Source organism: Typopeltis vanoorti, chromosome 22 (assembly GCF_054136105.1).
Source record: "Typopeltis vanoorti isolate ZY-2024b chromosome 22, IOZ_Tvanoo_1.0, whole genome shotgun sequence".
In the NCBI taxonomy this organism is placed as follows: Eukaryota; Metazoa; Arthropoda; class Arachnida; order Uropygi; family Thelyphonidae; genus Typopeltis; species Typopeltis vanoorti.
In genome coordinates this window covers 39,186,185-39,206,901 of record NC_143570.1, presented here as the reverse complement: position 1 = coordinate 39,206,901, position 20,717 = coordinate 39,186,185, and the positions used below count along the sequence as shown (strand labels likewise).

At 35.4% G+C, this 20,717-nt stretch overlaps 1 long non-coding RNA gene across 1 annotated transcript in view; it reads left to right on the top strand.

Moving 5' to 3' along the window:
• Window positions 1-20,004, top strand: part of LOC150094341 (uncharacterized) — a 166,124-nt gene extending 146,120 nt beyond the window's left edge. The window contains exon 3 of the long non-coding RNA XR_016550224.1: window positions 19,933-20,004. This is a non-coding gene — a long non-coding RNA (uncharacterized LOC150094341). The remainder of the gene's footprint in view (window positions 1-19,932) is intronic.
• The last annotated feature ends 713 nt before the right edge of the window (window positions 20,005-20,717 follow it).

Genomic DNA, 20,717 nt, shown 5'->3' with positions numbered 1-20,717 from the left:
TTTTAATGCTAACAAAACACAGTCCTGTATTACTCTACATCACTTTTAATAACATTCCGCTTACCCGCCAAAATCAGTTCACTCCTCTTGTGATGACTTTCACATCTAGCCTATCCTGACATACAGTACACACATCAGGTTCAATGACTCTCCATCTCCAAAAATATGCTTGATATTCTTTTCTGTTTTGTTCAACGCCTGGCACTGTTAATCCCAAATCCGCCAAACTTAAGATTATTGTTCTCGCATTTAGGTGGTGCACCAAAACACTTCCCACCAAAATGTTGAGAATAATATTCTTATCTTGGGAGTAATTTGAATTAGTTGTACTAGGAGCTGAATAGAAGAGAGCTATTCGCTTAATAGGTCCCTTCTGTCATTGACTTCCTCTAATCGCTCTCTCATAGACTCTCTGTGTCCGCATTTTGTATTTTCTATAGGTGTTTCCATTGACGCTCCTCCACTGAAGCCACTATTTCTCCGCTTTCTGCTAATCATGTAGAAACACAGACAGTTACTGATCAACATCCATATACGGTTCAGCTCCAAACTTAACAAACAACTTCTCATCTCTCTTCCTTTATTTTCTTCCATATACATCGGTCATTTGGAAGTATTCCCCATACCCAATGAATACATCCCTCCAACTCCTTAAGAAGCACATTTCTCTCTCTCTCTCTCTCTCTCTCTCTCTCTCTTTCTCTCTATAAATATAAACGTGTGATGTTGCGTTCCAATCTACTCCGCGGCCTTCATCGTTTGTGTTCACTGTTTAGACATGACTTGAGAGTGCGCTTGCTCTGATTCTATTGTATGAAATGTCTCTGTGATGTTCCTCTAGCCGTAGGAGGATTGACTTCTCAGTCTGGCCATAGTATGGCCTTCCATAGTTAGGTCAGTTCCCCGGTGTATATAAAATAATATGTGATTGTGGGAGGCCATACTATGGCCAGACTGAGAAGTCAATCCTCCTACGGATAGAGGAACATCAGGGAGACATTTCATACAATAGAATCAAAGCCAGCGCACTCTCAAGTCACTTCTTATTTTCAGTGAACACAAACGATGAAGGCCGCCAACACGGAGTAGATTGGAACGCAACATCAAACGTTTATATTTGTCACGATGAAGTGAAATGGCGCATAGTGGAATCCAAAGAAATTGTCCTAGACCCTTCTCACATCCACAGCAACCTCAGTTATAGTCTACCTGACTCGCATAGTTCTGCCATTAGATACTGGCGTACGCCTAAACTCATACGCACGCATTTGCACAACAATAGAACTACAGAACAGACTATAACGACAATTCAAACTTACCTTCAGTTTACAAGTCTGTTATTATAATGGCACACTGTTTGTATTGTTTTTTTTAATTTGCTTTAAGTGTTACCACACCCGAAGAAGTCGTTTTGACGAAACATGTTGTATGCTCCATTAAATTAACTTATCTACTTTCTCGGTTTCAGTCAGTCAAAAAAAGATGAATATATATATATATAAATTAATATAGCGACATATTGCGCTTCATAGAGCCTTTCACCGCACTTTGAGCTAGCGTGTGGCACATTCCAAAAAAAAAAAAAAAAAAAAACTAGTTAACGTCTAAAAAGAGGAATCAGTATTCTCTGTAATGATACACAAATTGTAATAAATAAATGTGGTTTTTGATTATATAAAAGCCAATTATAAAGTGAGGCGTGATGTACCTGATCAGCCCACTTTTTATTTATATTGATGGTGTGAAATAAAATAGAAGGTAACAGATTATTACGAATAAAGGAAAAATCGAACTTCTCGGAATTAATAGTTTCGAATAGATTATAAAAATTCTAAAATCAGCTGGATTACATTGCAGCCAGCAGACTGATAATTCCATTGTAGCAGTAAATCTTAGTTCATGCACGTTATTAAATGAACACTAGGTTTTCAATATTCGTGGGTTTATATTACAATTAATCATTATTTCAATATTTGGATGTGTCAACTGATGTGTCTGTTATAATGGCAAGATAGTAAATGACAGAAATTCCAAAGAGTGTAACATAATTAAGAAAAACGTGAATGGAAAAAAACTAAAAAGAGACACAAATCGTAATTCGTAAAGACAGTATACTATGTCGGCCTTACTGCTACCATATGTCTGAACCCTAAACTAAGAAGGAAGAATACAAGTCAACTACACATTTTAAATGAAGTATCTAGCAAATGTGAACGTTAGAACGTGACATTGAAAGGGAGAGTTAAGTATATCTTATATGCTAGTTGAAAAGACACCATTTTTGTCCAAATGGAAAGAACATATGGCAAGAATAGAAGAGGGAAGATGACGTTAACTATGGAGGACAAATAACTTATCAATAGATAAATTGTTATTTCTTTAAATAAATGCAGATAAATGACTAATTCAAAAATTGTAAGCATCTATGTGAGAGCGAGAGATTTCTTTATAAGTTCAACTCCAACATTTTTCGTTATAGAACAAAGTTTGGTTTACTGTATGCAGTAAAATGTAATTTCCTCATCTTCCTCATTTAAATAATTATGAATGACTTTATAAAAGTTTAACGGCCATTTGTCAGACCTTCAATTAAAACAAGTGTCGATTTTCTTATCCCCTCCTATTCTGTACTTCCATGTTGCTGTCACTCAACAGTCATTGATGTTCGTAATGGTATGCTAGCAGCGAAGTAAAGTTCTGTGCTAAAACTGGAGTTCAGAAATAGCCGTAATTTCTACATTTAAGGTTAAAAGTCGCTTTTATGCGCTACTAAAAGTTTTCAACGTCTAGGTTTTCTTGTTTTGTTCTTATACCTAAATCTAATGGAACTAACTCAGTCCTGCTCAAAAACCACCTGCCAATAGGTTTTCATTTGGTAATTTCACTTCACCAAATAATAACTTTCGCGATTGATATCATTATAACCTGACTGGACAATAAACAATAACTAAAGGAAACTGTAAGGTGACAATGAAAGTTTAAAGTCATCAGGGGGATAGAGAATTACATGCTTTAGTTGAGTTAAAGGAGCCTCCGCAATTCACTTGGTTTCGACAGAGCTCTTTGGTTGCAAGGTGATAGACGTGATTCGAACCTTTATCAGATTAAAGGTGAGCTAACCGGTCTCATATGGAGATGGTAGGTTTTTCTCCCAGAAACTCGGATTTCATCCCTCAGAAAAAGGTAAACCAGCCACGTGAACACGTATCCATAGACATAAAATACTCGCCCTTAGTGAATGCAACAGAGGAGTGGCAAGCCAGCCGCATTAATTGCCTAAAATCTTTAATTAGGGTACTCAACCCTTCTTGGACGGTCCAGAATTTAATGGATGGATGGATGACTGAGTTAGTTTGACTAATATGCTGAAAGCTAACAGGAGAAAGTCAGGCTATGAAATCTAACTGAACTAGAAGAATGAGAAATGAGAGAATCACATAGCGCGATTTGTAGCCTCTCGCTTGTTTTTTAAGCTGCTTCAGTCCTAACATACGTCTATTATAGGTACAAAAGCATCTGTCGCTCAGTCGTATTGACGACGCCCTTCTACTAAAAAAAAAAAAAAACACTTGGGTTCGAATCCTATTTGCGACGTGAAAAACTTTCATGAGAAAATAGCCAGGTCCATGTGGAGGGTATTTTTCGTCATAAAAAAACAGCCTTACTGGCCAGAGGAACACAATGTACACTACAATACACATACACACCCTCACAGTTTTAGTTGCTTCAGCCTTAATTTTAAAAATAATAATAAAATAAAAAAGAATAGACGGTTAGAGTTGGTGGTGATTTTCTAGATGATGTGATAAAAGAATATTTTTTAATTATTGGATTTAATGTGATTCTCAGTTGAGTTAAGTTGGATAAATTATCAATGAGGCAGTTAAAGACATCAGGCATCGACGCTGTCTTTATGCTCTGTTTTCAGAAGAACACAGAGCACACACACACTGGAGCCTGCGCTCCCGTCTGAGAGCTAACGTGAATGGGGGAGAAAATGCCAAGATTTTCTCCATATCGTTGATGAGATTTCAAGTGATTCTGAAAAACACCCAAGCATAACAAGGTGAATGCCATAGCTAACTTTTCCAAGTTACAAAATATATTATTTAAATTGAAATATACTTTCACCGAAGCTTTGCGGATTGACAGATTTATTTTTTATAAGGCTGCATGAACTGCTTCAGTAGTTTTTCATCTATTTTACTTCCCATGGTTATCTAAGTCTTCTTACTCTGCTTATCGCACATGAAGAGTTCACTTCGAAATTAACTTCGCACCGAACACCATAGTTTGGTCATTCATCTTATTTGTTATGCCTAGATGTTCTTCAAAATCACGTGAAAGCTCGTTAAATATATGTAAAACATCGTGCATTTCTTTTCATGTTAAATCTGAGACGGACAGGCTTTTTCTTTTGCTGAAACAGTCGTGCTGGTCTGAAAAACATACGCAATAAAGATAGTATTAATGCTTGATCACATTGATAATCTAAGCGATTGCAGTTCAGAATAACGTTGACTAAGATCATTATACACGCATTCTAAAAGGCAGTTGGAAACTATATTTATAAATAAATATCTTATCACATTCCACTGATTTGACTTGTCTACCATTTTTTCTGAAGTATATATATATGTGTGTGTGTGTGTGTGTGTGTGTGTGTGTGTGTGGGTGGGTGGGTGGGTGGGTGGGTGGGTGGGTGGGTGTATACATACACTAACCGTTTTCAGGGAATAAATGAGGCATCAAGGAACCGAGGATATATTATTCATTGATAAATGGTGATATAGGAAATGATGTCGCTTATCGAGCTTCGAACTATGCATATAAAAGCAAGTAACTTTTGGAATGCATATCCTTGGAAAATAAATTTCCTTTCTTCAGCGAGACTTATTCAGCTGTCTCTAAAACAGCACGCATTTTATATATTGTGTATGTTACGGAATTGAGCTGAGGTTATCTGCCAGGGAAAAATAAGATGAATCATCATTTTAGAGCACTATCTTTATCTGTTCTCCAGACGATACAGAAATTATCCTTGTTTGATAACCTTTTTTGCTAAGTATGCATCAGTGAGGACGAGTCAGACATTCACTTTAAAACTAAATGAACGCTCGGCAGCTTTGGTTACGCTGCAGATTTCTATCTCATTACTTGAAAACTCGCTGGGAAGTATTACGAACTCATATTCTTTTATAATGAAGCATTTGCATTTAACAACACTAGAATAGAAATAGAAAATGTGAAACAAAAACACTCGGAGACAGCACCGTAAAGGATTATTGTTTGGACTTGATTGGTATATACACGAAAACAAGGTAAAAGTATTATTTACTAAATATACTCGTACTGCTTAATAATACTTTTATCTTGTGTTTTCGGGTATATATTGTATAGAACTATGCACAACTTTCTCTAAAAACAAGGATTGGTATTAAATATCCATATTTAATACCAATTCAATACAATTCATATGCAATATCAGAACACGGTAATTTCATATACATGCTTTTATGCAACTATTCTTAGGTACGATACTTGATTGATAAAAGAAAAAAATATTTAAGAATGAAATAAAATGTTAAGAAGAAAAGTACTGTACCTAATACAAAACCACAATGTGTTTTTGTATTAGGTACAATACTTTTGTACCAATACTTTTGTACGACTGTGGTTTGCACTGAAATCATCACACTAATGCGATAAGTGATAGAAACTCCTTCATCCCTGTTAATGCTGTATTGTCTTCTCCCTTATGTTTCCCAAGGAATGCAATATACAGGCTTTTAAATAAAATGTAAACAACTTTCTCCTTTCCCATCCCATTACTCATACACAGCGCTAATGTACTATAGATTGATTAACCAACCTCTCGTGTGTAGGTTCAACATTAAAAAAATAAGTGCAGTATTTGTATTGGTATTCCTTCTCTTGTCGTTCTCCTCTCCTCTCTGAAGATAAGGTAATCTTTAATGGCGGGCTATCTAATTCGTTGCTCAAGTAATTCTGCATTACAGATGAATCAACTAAAACTAACAGTCGCGTATCAACTATGTGTTTTCTGATGGCCAGGTTGCCTGTGATGAAAAACTAGTTTCCATGGTATCTAATGCTAAATCTCACTGTTTGCTGAATTGATAGAAGGTTATAAGATAAGTATAAATATGTGTGTGGCGATTATATTTATAAAAGAATCAAAAAATATAAACAGCTAAATGAGGAATATGAGAAATAGATGCAGTAATTGGAGAATAAAAATCAAGTTAGTTTAACTACCATTCTTGTCTTATTATTCTAAATAACAGGATCATGAATTTTGCTTTCATATTTTTGAAATATTTATCTTTATTTTATCGGAAAACTTCGAAATAATGTGCCTTCTTTCATCAGTATTTTATAGAAATTTTAACAGCTTAAAATAGAGTTTTCACTGGATAAGCTTGATAATTGTATCTGCATTAAAAGAAAGCTACGTTTTCCTGTTACTTTATAACATAAATGCAGTTAATGTTTATATGTTTTATTATGCAAAATAATGTTTTATTACACAAAACTGTGTTATAAAGTTCGTATAAATTAAATTGCAATAAGTTTCTGGCAAAAGTTACAAATTTTATAAAGACGTAGTTAAGGAATTAATCTAGTTCTTACAGAAAACTATGTAGAGAGATATTTCAGGTGTGGAATATGTCCACCCGAACTGCAGTGAAGCTCTCACAACGTAGTACCATGCTTAGCATCAAGTAATCCAGCAGTTTTTGAGGAAAACTGGCTCGCTCCTCCTCCAAAGCAAGGATAAGGTCTTGTTTGTTTTCTTGAGGAGAATTCGAGCAGCAATACGTCTCCCTATGGCCAAAGTAACTTTTGCCAAGCGTGTTTTATGAGGAGCGTGCTGGTCACTCGATTCGATTAATATCCTCGGTCTCTAGAAGTATCTTTACTTCTCGGGTAAGATGTGGTGTGGCATTGTCATCCATCAAACGAATTCTTCACCTAGAGCACCATGGGATGTTCGAACATCACGTTGAAGAACTTTTGCAATATCTTTCATCAGGCATAGTACCTTTTTTTTTTCAGCACTTGTAGCTCAGTGCGTGTTAAGCATATCCATTAAACATAATGTCACCCCACATCATGACCTCAGCACTGCCGTATCTACCCCTTTGAAGAACGTTCTCGGGGTGGTAAGTAGTACCACTTTCACGCCAGATCAAATGTCGTCTAAAATTGGAGGAAACACTAAAATGACTCATCTGTAAAGAGCGCATTAGTCCATTGGTATCTTGTCAAATTTTTATGGAAACAATACCACTGAAAATGTGATCTACGATGAACTGTGATAAAGGGACGCAGCTTTGCGTCCCTTTATTGTCGCAGACGTTTTGCCAAAGTTTGTAGAGTTATCTGCTTATCTGTGCTTGAATGGAGCCGACTTGCAAGCTGACCTGCCGTTGTGCGCCGATTACGTTTTCCTGGTATAACCAAAAATCTGTCTTCATGCTCTGTGGTAGATCGAGGGAGACCTCTTAGCAAACGTTTCAAACACATGCCATTAGTTTAAAACGCTCTCCACGATACAACGCTATGTGAGATTCCAAATCCTCAGAAAACATCAGTAATTCTGTAGCCTTCTTCAAGTTCTCCAGTATTCTTCCCCGCGTGAAATCATCTAGATGACATCTTTTAAGACATTACAAGACATCCAGGTTTTCAACTTTATTCATTCACGAAAAGAGCTTCTTTCAAACACAATTTTCTTAGCGCAGCCTTTTGTCTTTTATCCTGTTGAGTGCTACCACGTGATCCCCTCGCGTACGATTCTTTGTAATCGCTTTCTGCTTGAAATCGTCAGTTATGCAAATTACCACACGTATTCCTCTGAATTTGTTAATCAACAATGTTCCTCCTTAGGTTTTGGACACTAGTGTATGTGTTCCTCTGATCTGTTCTTCTGGCTAGGTGAATGTTTTTTAAATTTGGTATTTGGGATCTTTATTAAGCGTTGTCATACCAACTTTTTAAAAATGGCATGATAGTTTTTCTGCTTTTATTGAACATTAACATAAATGTCGCATAAGAAAAACTGACCCATATGGTTTTATAGCGTTCCTTCATTACTTACTATTGGAGTTCAGACGCTTCAGAAAAATCATGTGTCCTAAGCTACAGGGGATTTTATTTATTTATTTATTTTTAGTTTAGTAATTTATCTTACTGCTATGATGATGACTATTAAGAAGTATCTCAAATTGGTTTTATAAAAGTAGCTTAAATTTAAACCAGTATCTACTAATGAAGGCAGTAGTACATTTGAAGAATGATAGGATTAGGCAATATTGGTCAAAGTCGTATTGACATGTTTTTAAATATATTTTCAGAAAGCTTTCGTATTTTTATCAAAACAGACTGAAACTTCCAGAAGTGTTTCCGTATGAATAAAGTTAATGTTTGAAGTTAATCGGATTCTAGATGAGAATTGATGTAGACAAAGCAGGATGTGTTATTTTTAAATATTCATATCCATTAGCATCATATGGATATAAATTTGTATGCAGAGGAGGAAACCGTAAACCGTTAGCAAGGGAATAGTACTAGAGATATATCTGAAATGTAAGTAAATAACCACTTACTAACTGGAGCATGCAGAATGCAAACATTTGTGATGGAAAATCCATTTGCCAATATACAGAGTTTCTGATATCGAACTGTGTTTGTACTAGTCTCAAGGTGTCCCCAGTGATATTCATCTCGATTCTCTCAAGACTTAATGGAACATTTTAGTTTCTCATATATTTAAGTCTTGTAAGAATTGTGATACACACATACGCCAGTTTATATCGTCAGGCTTATCACTGTAGAATAGTTTATTTTACAATATGGAGAATGTATATTGAAATCGTCAAAGTTCGCACATTACTTGAATGTATAACCCAAATATATGGTTATTTTCCTATCATATAGATCGTGATGACTATTTTATGGGATGGGATTCTTTGAGTAGTATAATCAGTAGTAAAAAGCAACTATGTGGAATGGTGTGTGCCCAGAAGTTACTTAGAAGATGCTTGAATCATAATTCGTATTTATTGAAGCCATTATTATTGCACTAGAAATTCCCTGGTTCATAGAACAGCATAAGTGGATGTTGTAGATGCATAATGCATGCGCGTTCTTGGAAATAATAAGGAGATAACGGTTTCTTGCAAAATGTGTATCTGTTTTAAACATTACTCCTTGACGGTTCACAACGGATAACTCAGTTTGGCTTTCTTATCCTTTGAAAACATTATTTTATTATTATGCTGCTGAACCGTTTTACTGCTTAACTTTTTTTTATTCTCCAAGGAGTCAGGAATTCATCGAAGGAGGCCATACTTTGTACCAGCTGTCATACCTGTTCTTGAATTCATTCATGCTACTTGCACTCACAATATCCAACGACAGGCCAATCCACTCACGCACCACTCTATGAGAGAAAAATCTAACCCTCGTCTCCATCTTTACAGCATTCATTCTCAGCTTCCAAGGATGCCCTCGCGTCCTTTTCCCACCTTCCATAAAATGAAAACTTCCATCTACTGAAATTTTGTATTACCTTTTCAGACGTTTATATGTCTCAATCGTATCACCCCTCGTTCTCTTGTTTGCTAGTGTTTGCAGCCTATAAATTCTCAGTCTGTCTTCATAATCAGCATTCTACAATCCTGATATCATTTTGACACTATCTCCACGGTTTCAGAATCACAACGGAAACCAGACCTGCGCGCAATAGTCAAAGTGAGGACTTATCAAGGCCTTGTAAAGACGCAAAATGACTTCCTTATCTTTACATGTCAAGGTTTGTTTCAGCATTGCAATTATTCTCTGAGTTGTATTTATAATCTTTGATATATGACCCTGAACTTCAACTTCCTGTCTACTAAAACTGCAGGATCCTAAGCTTGATTATTTTCTTCTAGAATAATCCCACCAATATAATACGACATTAGATATCTAATCACACCAAAGTACATGACATTTATTAATATTGAAGTGAGTCATTTTCACATGCCCACAATTTTAGTATTGAAATCATTCTACAAGTACTGCATACACCAGTTTATCTGATGAATGTGATATGTAGCAATCCTGGTTATCCTACTTATCTTGGCATCATAAGCAAATAGCCGTATGTTGCTTGTCAAATCCTTCCCAATGTCATTAATATGCAGATTGAATAACAACTGACCAAGAATTGATCCTTGAGGCACAACACTGGTTACCTTGAATCATGCAGATTCACACCCCCATCTACAAATGTTTGATATCTGTCAGTCAGCCATCCTCTTATGCATACCAATAGTGTATAATTAAATCCCATATTTTCCAATTTATGCAAAACTCTTCCATGTTGTATTCTGTCACAATCCTTAGCAAAATACAAGCGTATCATAGTACTCGTATATCCATTCTCCTTGTCTAGCTCAATGGTAACATTATTATAGAATGTGAGCAAGTTGCTAAAATATGACCTTAGCTTAGTAAACCCATGCTATTAGTTGCAAAGTAGAGATTCTCTGTCAACCCATTTCTGAATGCGAGCCCTAACCAACGATCAAAAATCTTCACCATGACTTCTGAGATACGGATTAGTCTATAGATGGATACATTGGTCTAGTCTATGCGCCACCCTTGTGCAATGGGATTACCATACATTCTTTCTACTCTTGTGGAATCTTCCCTGTTATGACACTCAAATTATATAGCCTGGTCAATGGAATAGTCGGTTCAGCTGAAAACTCTTAGCATCCGTGCTGATATCCCACCAAGTCCCTATTGCAGAATCCTTATTCAGATTGTGCAACAGCTCTATTACTTCTTCCTCATACTCGTACACATAGCTTCTTAATACAGTAAAATGTAGCGGTGAGTTCAATGTTGCATATACCAGGTTGATAGTTTTTAGCAAAATGGCCACTCATTAGTTGAACAATCTCTTCTGTATCAGTCACCTGCATAGCATCCGCATTCAGTGGAGTTATTCTTTCAAATTCGTTCTATATTTTACTTGCAGTATAACGATAGAATTCCTTTGTCTGTAACTTCTAGAACCAGATTCTTTTCATACTTAGACTTAGCTTTCCTTACAATACTTGTGACTCTTCTGGCCTGCTGCTTATATTTATCATGATTGATATCATGCTTATGAACACGGTATTCTTTCCACGTCGCTTTTTCTTACGAATCTCTTGCTTAATTATATTACACATCCATTCCACTCCTACTCTATTTATTGTTCTAACTCTACAGAGATATTCTGATATCGTATCATTTATTTTTTAAGCACTTCCCACGAACTGTCGATATTCTTTACATCCAGTAACTGATACCATGGCGCAGAATCCAGCGTACTCCTCAAGTATTCGTAATTTCCTGATTTGTAGTTTAGCATATAACTTTTTCTGAATGGAACATCAATAAACTTATTCACTTGTGCAGCATGATCACCAACGGGAAGCAGAATAGTCATGTTCTTAACTGAATTCCCCCCTCTGAGACTAATCAGATCCAACACTCTTTAACCACGAGTTCCTTCTGTCACATGCTGCTTGAGGAAGTCTCGCAACAGCTGAATAAATTCAGTTTCATTCTTCTCATGCGATTTCAGCTACCCAATCATTGTTCGGATAATTAAATTCTCCATTATGATTACTCTTTTTGCACCCATCATCTTTATTTGGTGATGCATTTCTTCGTCACTAACAACCGATTCCCTGGTTTGTAACAACACGCCACTTGATCTTGTTAGACTCCTCCTCACAGATGGCTTCAAACTCACTGCCACATGAAAAACTGTTAGTAGTATTTACATTCATAGGTCACAACTCTAACTGGATTCAAGTCATGTGATATCATTAGCAGCACACTCCTCCTCTCCTATTCTTTCTATCCTTTCTAAAAATACAGTACTCTTTGCACTCGGTACCAGTGAGTATATCTGTTTCTGATAGCTGGGTCTCACTAATGCCTATAATATGAGATCCAAATATATTAACTAAGGCAACAAATTCTACTCCTTTGTTTCTGGCACTCCTAGCATTCGTGTATAGACATAATAATTTACCCATGCTTTTTTGTATACACTTGTCTGTAGTATGCGTGACACAGTTCGACAACTTTCAGATCGAAAGTTGTCGAACTGTTATTATCTAGCTGCTTACTTATGCAGACATGTTTATAAATGCTTCGTATATCAGAATCGGGCGAACACATAATCGTTCTCTCTTCACAAGCATTTCCATAATAATAACCATCCCCATCATGAACACAGTTACCCAACATTGTCGTCTTACACACAGATCCTCACGATTCCTCCATCATAATTCAGTTTCTCTAACTTTCTGTCAGGGAAACTGAATTATGGTGTTTCATATCAAGTTAGGTCTCATATCACTTAATCAATTTTCAAGACGATTCCTGATGCCAAACGCATTCAAGTGTAGGCTGTCCCTCCTATACAAATCCATTCTTCCCTCAATCTCACTCCACACATCCAAAAACTCGCAACTATTCCTTCTGCACAGCCTACGCATCGAATCGTTTCGATGCATAAGGCATCATAGTCCTTCTTCGTACTTTATTTCATCATAATATACTAACGAATTTTACTTTCTTGCTCTTCACTCTGGCTTCTTCCAACAATCTTTCATATCCTCTCTCATACTGAATTTATCGCTAGTTAAGTTGTTCTTTTGAATTTGATTTCTGTTTTTCAATTGCTTGCGCTATATTTTTAATTTTTGTTCCTGGAAATCTTGATGTTATAACCCATTCATCAATGGCACGTTACCATGTCAAATAACATCCTTCTTTTTATAATCAACTTTGCTTACCTGATTTTCGTTATTACGCAATAACTTACCTAATGTCTTGCTTTGTTGCTTTCCATTTTGCTGCTAAACTTTTTTTTTTTATTCTTCCTGCGTTCTCTAAACCCCGCTCGCCTTTTGTAATTCCCTCGTCGTCTGTCTAATAATCTGCTTTAACTTAGCCATTTAGCAGGTTAAATTATTTTCAATATCGTCTTTAGCGGAGGACACCTCTTGTTCACTACCTTTGCTGTTCTTGTTAGCATTCCCTTTCTGCGTTTTTTCAGTATTTTAGCTGCATTTAAGATTACAATAAAAATATGTTACAACGATACTAAATACTCTAGACGCTCTTCGGTGAATTAACTGTGGTGTAGTTAAAATTCCTTCAAGCGTAAACTGCAACAAAGTTTCTGACAAAAGCAAGGCGCCTCTTCTTAAAACAGTTGTGTTGGGCGAAAACGTGGATAAATGCGTATGTGTTATACTTTGCGAGCTACCTATAATTTCCCTTACTATAGTTCGCATTATAATTGCATTGATTACCGGGTTAATTGTTATGCTTTTGGTAGTAGAAAACATGTACAATATTAAAAGCTAAATATTTTTGCCAAGTTTACCTTCAAGTTTGGTTAATTAAGTTACCACCAATAAATAAGTAGCGCACTTTCAGTAACCCATTCCCAAATATTTTGTTCCGCGTATATTTTTTTATACGGTTTGCTGTTGATATATAGGAGGAGCTTTTGCAAAGGATAATAATAAGTAACCCTTGAAAATATACAGTGTAGTTCTCTTCAACTGAACATTTCATTCAACCGCACAGATGGATGAAAGATAAAAAGCTTTAAATGATCATTTATTCGAAAGGTTTCGGCAATGTGTATGTTTAGTTACTTTACGCATTGGACGTATATTTGTTCATTCTGTTTCGGGACGTATAATACAAGTTGGCCAAACTTTGGAAGCATCATTGTTGCCTTCGAGATATTGTTCCAAGCCACCATTATTGCATTTTTTTTTTTTTTTACTTGGCATTCACGCTTATTTCCTATGAATGATAAAATCCGAAGTCTAAAACGTAAGGTATTAATTTTTGCCTAAAGTTCCCTTTGTGGAAACTTCATAGTACTGTGGTAAGGCACACAGAGTTTATTATTTATATTTATTTATTATTATTTATATTTATTTTTACTTTTGTCTAATTCCATGGATCACTTGAACCTTGCGTAATTTTTACATAATACGCGCTACAACCACAGATTTTGTAAACACTACGTCTTTTTGTATCAGGATTATTATTTTGTCGCGCTTGACCTAGCATAGTAAAAGTTCTCACACAAAAGTTATTTATGTATTCATTTAGAATTCTGCTCTTACATTTTTGGAGGTGTAGTCCTCCAGCTTGAACTTGGTGCAGAATAATAATATCCAGTTGGTAGTTCGATAGTTAAATTAAACAAATATCATGATGTTTTCATCAGGGAACTAGATCGAACAGTGAAATCAGCTACTGTAACATCCTTAAGCTCACTGGAATCGAGGAAGGTGAAGCTAGCAAAAGAATTACAAAAATACATAGTCTGCATAATTGCTTTAGTGAGATAAAAAGATTTAAACAGCTGAGATACTTCTTAAATAACCTATAAGATGTGATAGTTAGAATGCTCTAGTTTTGTTATTCGGGCAATAGTAATCAGAGAATTAGTAGTTACAGTATTAGTAACTAATACTATTACATTACAATACAGTATTAATAACTAATATATTAGTAACTCAGTTGTTATAGTAACTCATTTCGTTTCTTCATTTCCAAATTTCTATTTCTTGTTTTCTTAATTTCTGCTATTATCTTCTCGAATTTACTGATAAACTTTGCACATGTCATGTTCCAAAAGATAGTCGTTTTCCATATCCATAGCCGATTTCCATTCTTCCATTCAGGCTTTATCCTTCTTGCCATTCTTTATCCATAGCTTCAGGATTTTTCTAAGGCAAGGTTGCTGGACGTACGCAACTCCTAACCTAGAGGACCCGGGGGTAATAACTAAATAATCAAGTAATCACTTATTAAACGTCATGAATAAAAACATTACCACCAGATAATTTATCTGCTTATATCAGTAATTTATAAATATCGAGTTAGGTTTCGGTACAGTTCACGGTATGTGGAGTGATATCATCTTTAATTCTCACAAGGTTTAAAAATGGAAAATTTCCAAACTTGAACTTTCGAATATTTAATTATGAAAGAATAATGCATTTTTAACACTCTCTCATTTATAATACCTTTACGTCGCCAAGTTGAAGCTCTTCTAAATACTTCAACAATTTTAATTAACACACTGACTGATATAGAATACTTTCCGATTGCTACGGTATTGGAAAGGGAACTTTTGACTAATAAGTTTTTGTTTGGTTTCTGATGAAAACCAGAAGTTCGAAATAGCTGTCAGGATGGACAGCGTTTGTATGTCATAAATATTGCAACGCCAACGTTAACCGGAATACCCCAGGTTGCTCTCGCATAAGTTCTTAAGAAACTCTTTTTTTCAAATATTAGGACGTTAAAAATCCATTTTCTTTCACAGGCAGTCATTTAATGCTATATACTTGTTTATTAATTTTGAACTAAAAGAAATTTTACATCAGTTTCTAAAAAATTTATAATCATTTATAAATACTGTAATATAAAATTTGCTGGTGCATTGTACAGCGAATGTTATAGCATACGATGGCCATTCTACTGACGAGAAGACCATTTTTATGGTTCACTGCATTTTCTGTGGTATGCCGAAGCCTCCTAAGTGACTGTGCAAGCTTAGTTTAAAATCAGATTTGCGATTATCACAAATTTTCTTTACTTTTCGCCGATGGCCAGGCGATAATAATTTAATAAAAATATAATATAATAAAAATATTCGAACACATTGATAAGGCAGATTATGACTAAAACGTTAACAGGCATATAAATATGGAGGATCAGTCTGGCACTCGTGAAAAAAAAGACAAACATTACCGCATATATATGTCATATTGACCTTGGATATTTAAGATAATATTCACATGCCTGTATTAACTTTTTAGTTATTCTGCATCATCTCTGTCATGGACTATTATCACCTGGTCGTCAAGCGAGAGTAGCATTGCGATGGGGTTCCTGTGGAGTCGAGAAGTACATGAAGAAACAAAGAAGAGTATTATGTGAGGGTCATCACTGCAAGTATTTTAATATGCGAGGGGAAGGATCGTTGTGCTAGGAAAGCGCTGTCGTGTGTATAGCATCCAGCAAATTCTTAATGAAATTATCAGGATAGATGCATGCATGCACCAGCTATATTCTCTGGTAGAAAAATTGGAAGAGAAGACTACGGTTGTACAGCCTCATCAGTAGAATGCGACGCTAGATACGATAGCCAAACAAAAAGAAGTATTTAATTAGTCTTCTCCAAATAGAAGAAAACGTGGAAAACTCAAATATCTTGGAAAGGAGGAATAGTAAAAGTCACGAGAAAAAAAGGAATTTGATTGACAACCTTTTGGTGTACAGGAAAACATGACACCAGAAGGCAACCGATGGCAAGTAAAAGCAATCAGATACGATAAAATATTTTCGTCAGGACTGTCTCTGCTTTTTCAATTGAAAACCAGTCATACAAAAAGATCTCTATTAATCAAAATGTTCTTTAGATTTTTTCTGTTTATAAATATTTTGCATACTATTACTCCATTCCGCTTTAAGCACCAAGGCTATTTTCTCCGTCAGCTTAAATATGATGACTACATTTTAATTTAGTTTACACCAACATGTCGATAGTTATATTTGTGCTTGGGTTTTGAATTACAGAAGTGACCAAGGCAATGAAGCCAGTGTATTGCGTCAGTTACACGTGTTTCCTTGACTGGATTGTTGTCCCAAATAGGCAGACTCGTTATAGAACGCATGCAGGTTAACAGATATAATATACAAACCTCACGCTTCGGCTATAATTCCACCCAACAATAATTATAAAAAAAAATATTTCAGCTGTTTTGCAGGATAAAGCACCTGAGTTTCAAGAAGGACAAATTCTGGCAACCTCCGCCAGAATTTGTCCTTCTTGAAATCACATCAGCTAACTTATGATGGATCCCCTCATCCTAGAAAGGACTCAAACAGATCTTTGCAGCTGTTACGGTAACGATCTCTCTCTCTCTCTCTCTCTCTCTCTCTATATATATATATATATATATATATATATATATATATAAGAATTTTTTTATTTGGTATATCTGTCATAAGCACCCATATGAAATTGCAAGTCATTCTATCAAGTAGTTTGTTTTATATAGCTGTCTGAAGCAAAAGTGTTGTCTGTATTCCCTGAAATGGATAAAATTAAGTATCATGCGGTTATAAAATTCTTTGTAAAAGAAGGTTTAACGCCAAAAGAAATTTATTCGAAATTCATAAAAGTTTATGGGCACTCTTGTCCTTCGTTTTCAACAATTAAGAAATAGGCTGCCGAGTTTAAACGTGGCCGTACCAGCCTTGAAGATGATCCACGTGAAGGACGTCCAAAAAGTGTAACACCAGAAATCATTGATGAAGTGCTCGATGTGGTACTGGATGACCGGCAAGTCAAATTTGTTGCGACTATATGCATTTCAAAAGAGCGTGTAGGATATATTTTGAATGAAGAATTGCAAATGAAAAAGCTTTTGCACAAAATCGGTTCCGCGCTTGCTCACAGCAGATCAAAAACGCACTCGCATTAAAATCTCTGAAAAGTGCTTGGAGTATTTTAACAAAAATAAAACTGATTTTGTGTATCTATTTATTACTATGAATGAGACTTGGATTCACCATTACACACCAGAATCCAAACAGCAGTCAAAACAGTGGACAGAAGCCGGTTGTTTTCAGCGCCAACAAAGTCAATTCTATCAGCAGGAAAGGTCATGGCATCGGTGTTTTGGGATGCCAAAGGCATTTTGTTTATTAATTATCTTGAAATGAATAAAACAATAACCAGGGAATATTATTCCAATCTTTTAATCAGACTAGAAGAAAAAATTCGTGAGAAAAGACTCGGTTTGCAGAAGAAAAAACACAATTTCATCAGCCACAAAGATGTTTTGGCAGTGGGAAAATTAAGGGATCTGAACTATGAATTGCTATTGTTGGAACATCTACCTTGATTCTCCAGATTTGGTTCCCTCTGATTTCTATCTCTTCCCCAAAACTAAAACACTTCCTCGCTGCTCTGCGTTTTTCTTCGAATCTGCGGCTGTAGAGGGGTATTTTGCAGATCTTACTGAGAAACACTACATGGACGGTATAATGGGGATCAGAAGACTGTGCTACGAATACATGTGTTGGATTTTGTGCACATTTTCAGACACCGAACAGGACCTCCTATGGCCAGTAACGTCTAATCCCTTGTAGACGTTCAAAATGCTATTCTTTAGATGGTATTTCCACTTACCCACAAGAAAAGATTGTCAATATGAACTAATTCTTAACTAAATATTATTAATTACATTTTTATTATTGTTAACGGATATCTTCATAGTGTTCATCGCGGGAGGAACGTTTATTGATGTTTACCACCAAAATTGTTTTAAAATACATTGCTAGGTTTGTGTTATTCAAATATAATTATTTTTTTCTATTTACAGGATTTCAAAACTTAAAACTTTCTTCCATTTTAAAGTAACACCATATAAAAATATTTGAAACACTTGCCTACCTCTGCTTCAAAACATTAGCGTTTCGAATCATTCACATTTTATTTCAGGGTTAGTATATGCCGCTACGTGATTGAGGATAAAAGCTCAACATTTCGGTATAAATAAATAAACAAACAAACAAAAAATGCTGATATTTATATTCAGGAAGAGTTTAACGTTTTCTTCTTTCCTTTTCATTCCTTGGCTTTCAGCCAATACTGACTTGTAAGTCTTTTAGAATGAGTAATTTGTATACAGTTGCACGTTCCTTATTTTGTAGTCAGCTGTCGTCTCATTAAGGTGCCGCTAACTAAAGTTGAAACCTATGCTAACTGTAATAAATTGAAAATATGAATGCATGCTGCATGCCGATACCTCGTTTAAGATAAGATAACGGAACACTGATCATTGTTTTTGAACGCCACACACGGTTGTGGGTCAGCGGAGAGGTTTATATTGTTCAAAGTATCCAATATTTCAAAACATAGACTGTAAGACGTTTACGGTTTTATTTATTAAGCATACTTCTGAGCAAATAGGCTGAATGGTATAGTCACGGATAGCAGATTATTTCTAAAATCTGACAAGAAGAGCGGACAAAAATCGAACCAAAAGAAGTTTTATAAGCACGATACTATTGAGAAATAGCATTATGCATTCATATTGTTTTCAAGAGGTATTTTTATGCTAAAGAAAGAGGACATTTTAAAAATGTATTGATGGACCAGAAATCACAGAAATAACTTAAACCATCACACATCGATGTTCTTAAAACATTTTCCTCCAGCAACAACGTTATTAAGGAAACTTAAATCCGGTTTCTTGAAAAGTACAAGGTGGCCCATAAATCATGGAACATGCCGTAGAAAGGGCCTGTCTTTGTGAAAAACTTCATATTCTTTTTAACATCACCAGATTTTTTTTCTTATTAGTTATGAAAAACCACATCACGTAAATACCTTCCAATTTCGGCTTCAAAGACTCGCCCTTTCTAGAATGTTCCATGACTTATGGGCCATCCTGTACTTGTAACAGTCTTAATGTAGCCTATTAGAAGCCTTTTCAGTCAGTGACTTTGACTCTTTTGATGTTCTGTGAGATACCGGAACAAGAAAGAATAACAAAATGTGAAATAAGGACATATACTTTCACGACTAAAAATATTTCCTGTGTTGCAAATCCCAAAATTATGGTTTAATTTATTAGCCTTAACTTTAATTTCTCTTGTCTTTTTTGTTTTCCATTACAAATATATTAGCAGTTCTGCTGCACAATTTACTCAGTATCGAGTAAACACATTCTTACTTTTTAACAATGAAATAAATGAAATACAGTATGTCTAATTTTTCCCCTTTTCTTTAAAATATAGTTATCCTTTATTAACAACTCTTAAAGGACAAATATGTAGAATTAGTACTTCGGAAATGAGCAAGAAACGCACAGGAAATTACAGTATTTCGAAGGTGTAAAACTTCATTCTGGAACTTCTTCATAAAAAAAAAAAAAAAAAAGCTGATGAACAAATGAAAATGCAAATTCGCACCTTTATAGAGATTTAAAAGGAAATACCGGGCTAAGGGCAACTATTAACCTGAAGAAGAATGCCTAAAGCAAATAAAGATTTAGTGCATCTTCGTTGGAAGACAGCCATAACAAACTCTCAAGGTATGTAGTTTGGTAAACTTTCAGATAGTACTTATTTTATTTAATTTGAAAATAGCTGGGTTAGAAATAACGATATTTAAATTTGCTAAACCGAGGTGAAAGTGCATTTTCTAAACTCTTTTCTAAATTCGTTAAATACATTTTTTTCTGTGAAATGATACCAGCGACTTTTCAGAACAGCCAGACTTTACATAGAACGCGTAAGTTCTATGTAAAGACGAAAAATTAACACACTTTCAACATTAAAAAACTGATACGTTATGTGACACTGATTTAAAACATCTGACCAACTTCAAGAGTCTCCGTTGCTCAGTGGGAATAGACGAAGTCCTTTTTTCGGAAAGACCTGGGTTCGATTCCCGTCCATTGAGGAACCTTTATCTGGTCTCTTTCCACTAAAGGTGAGTTAGCCGGTCTCATACTTGGTAGAGGGTTTATCAACCTGAAAACTCGGATTTTGTGACCCTCAGAACAGGCAAACCAACCCCG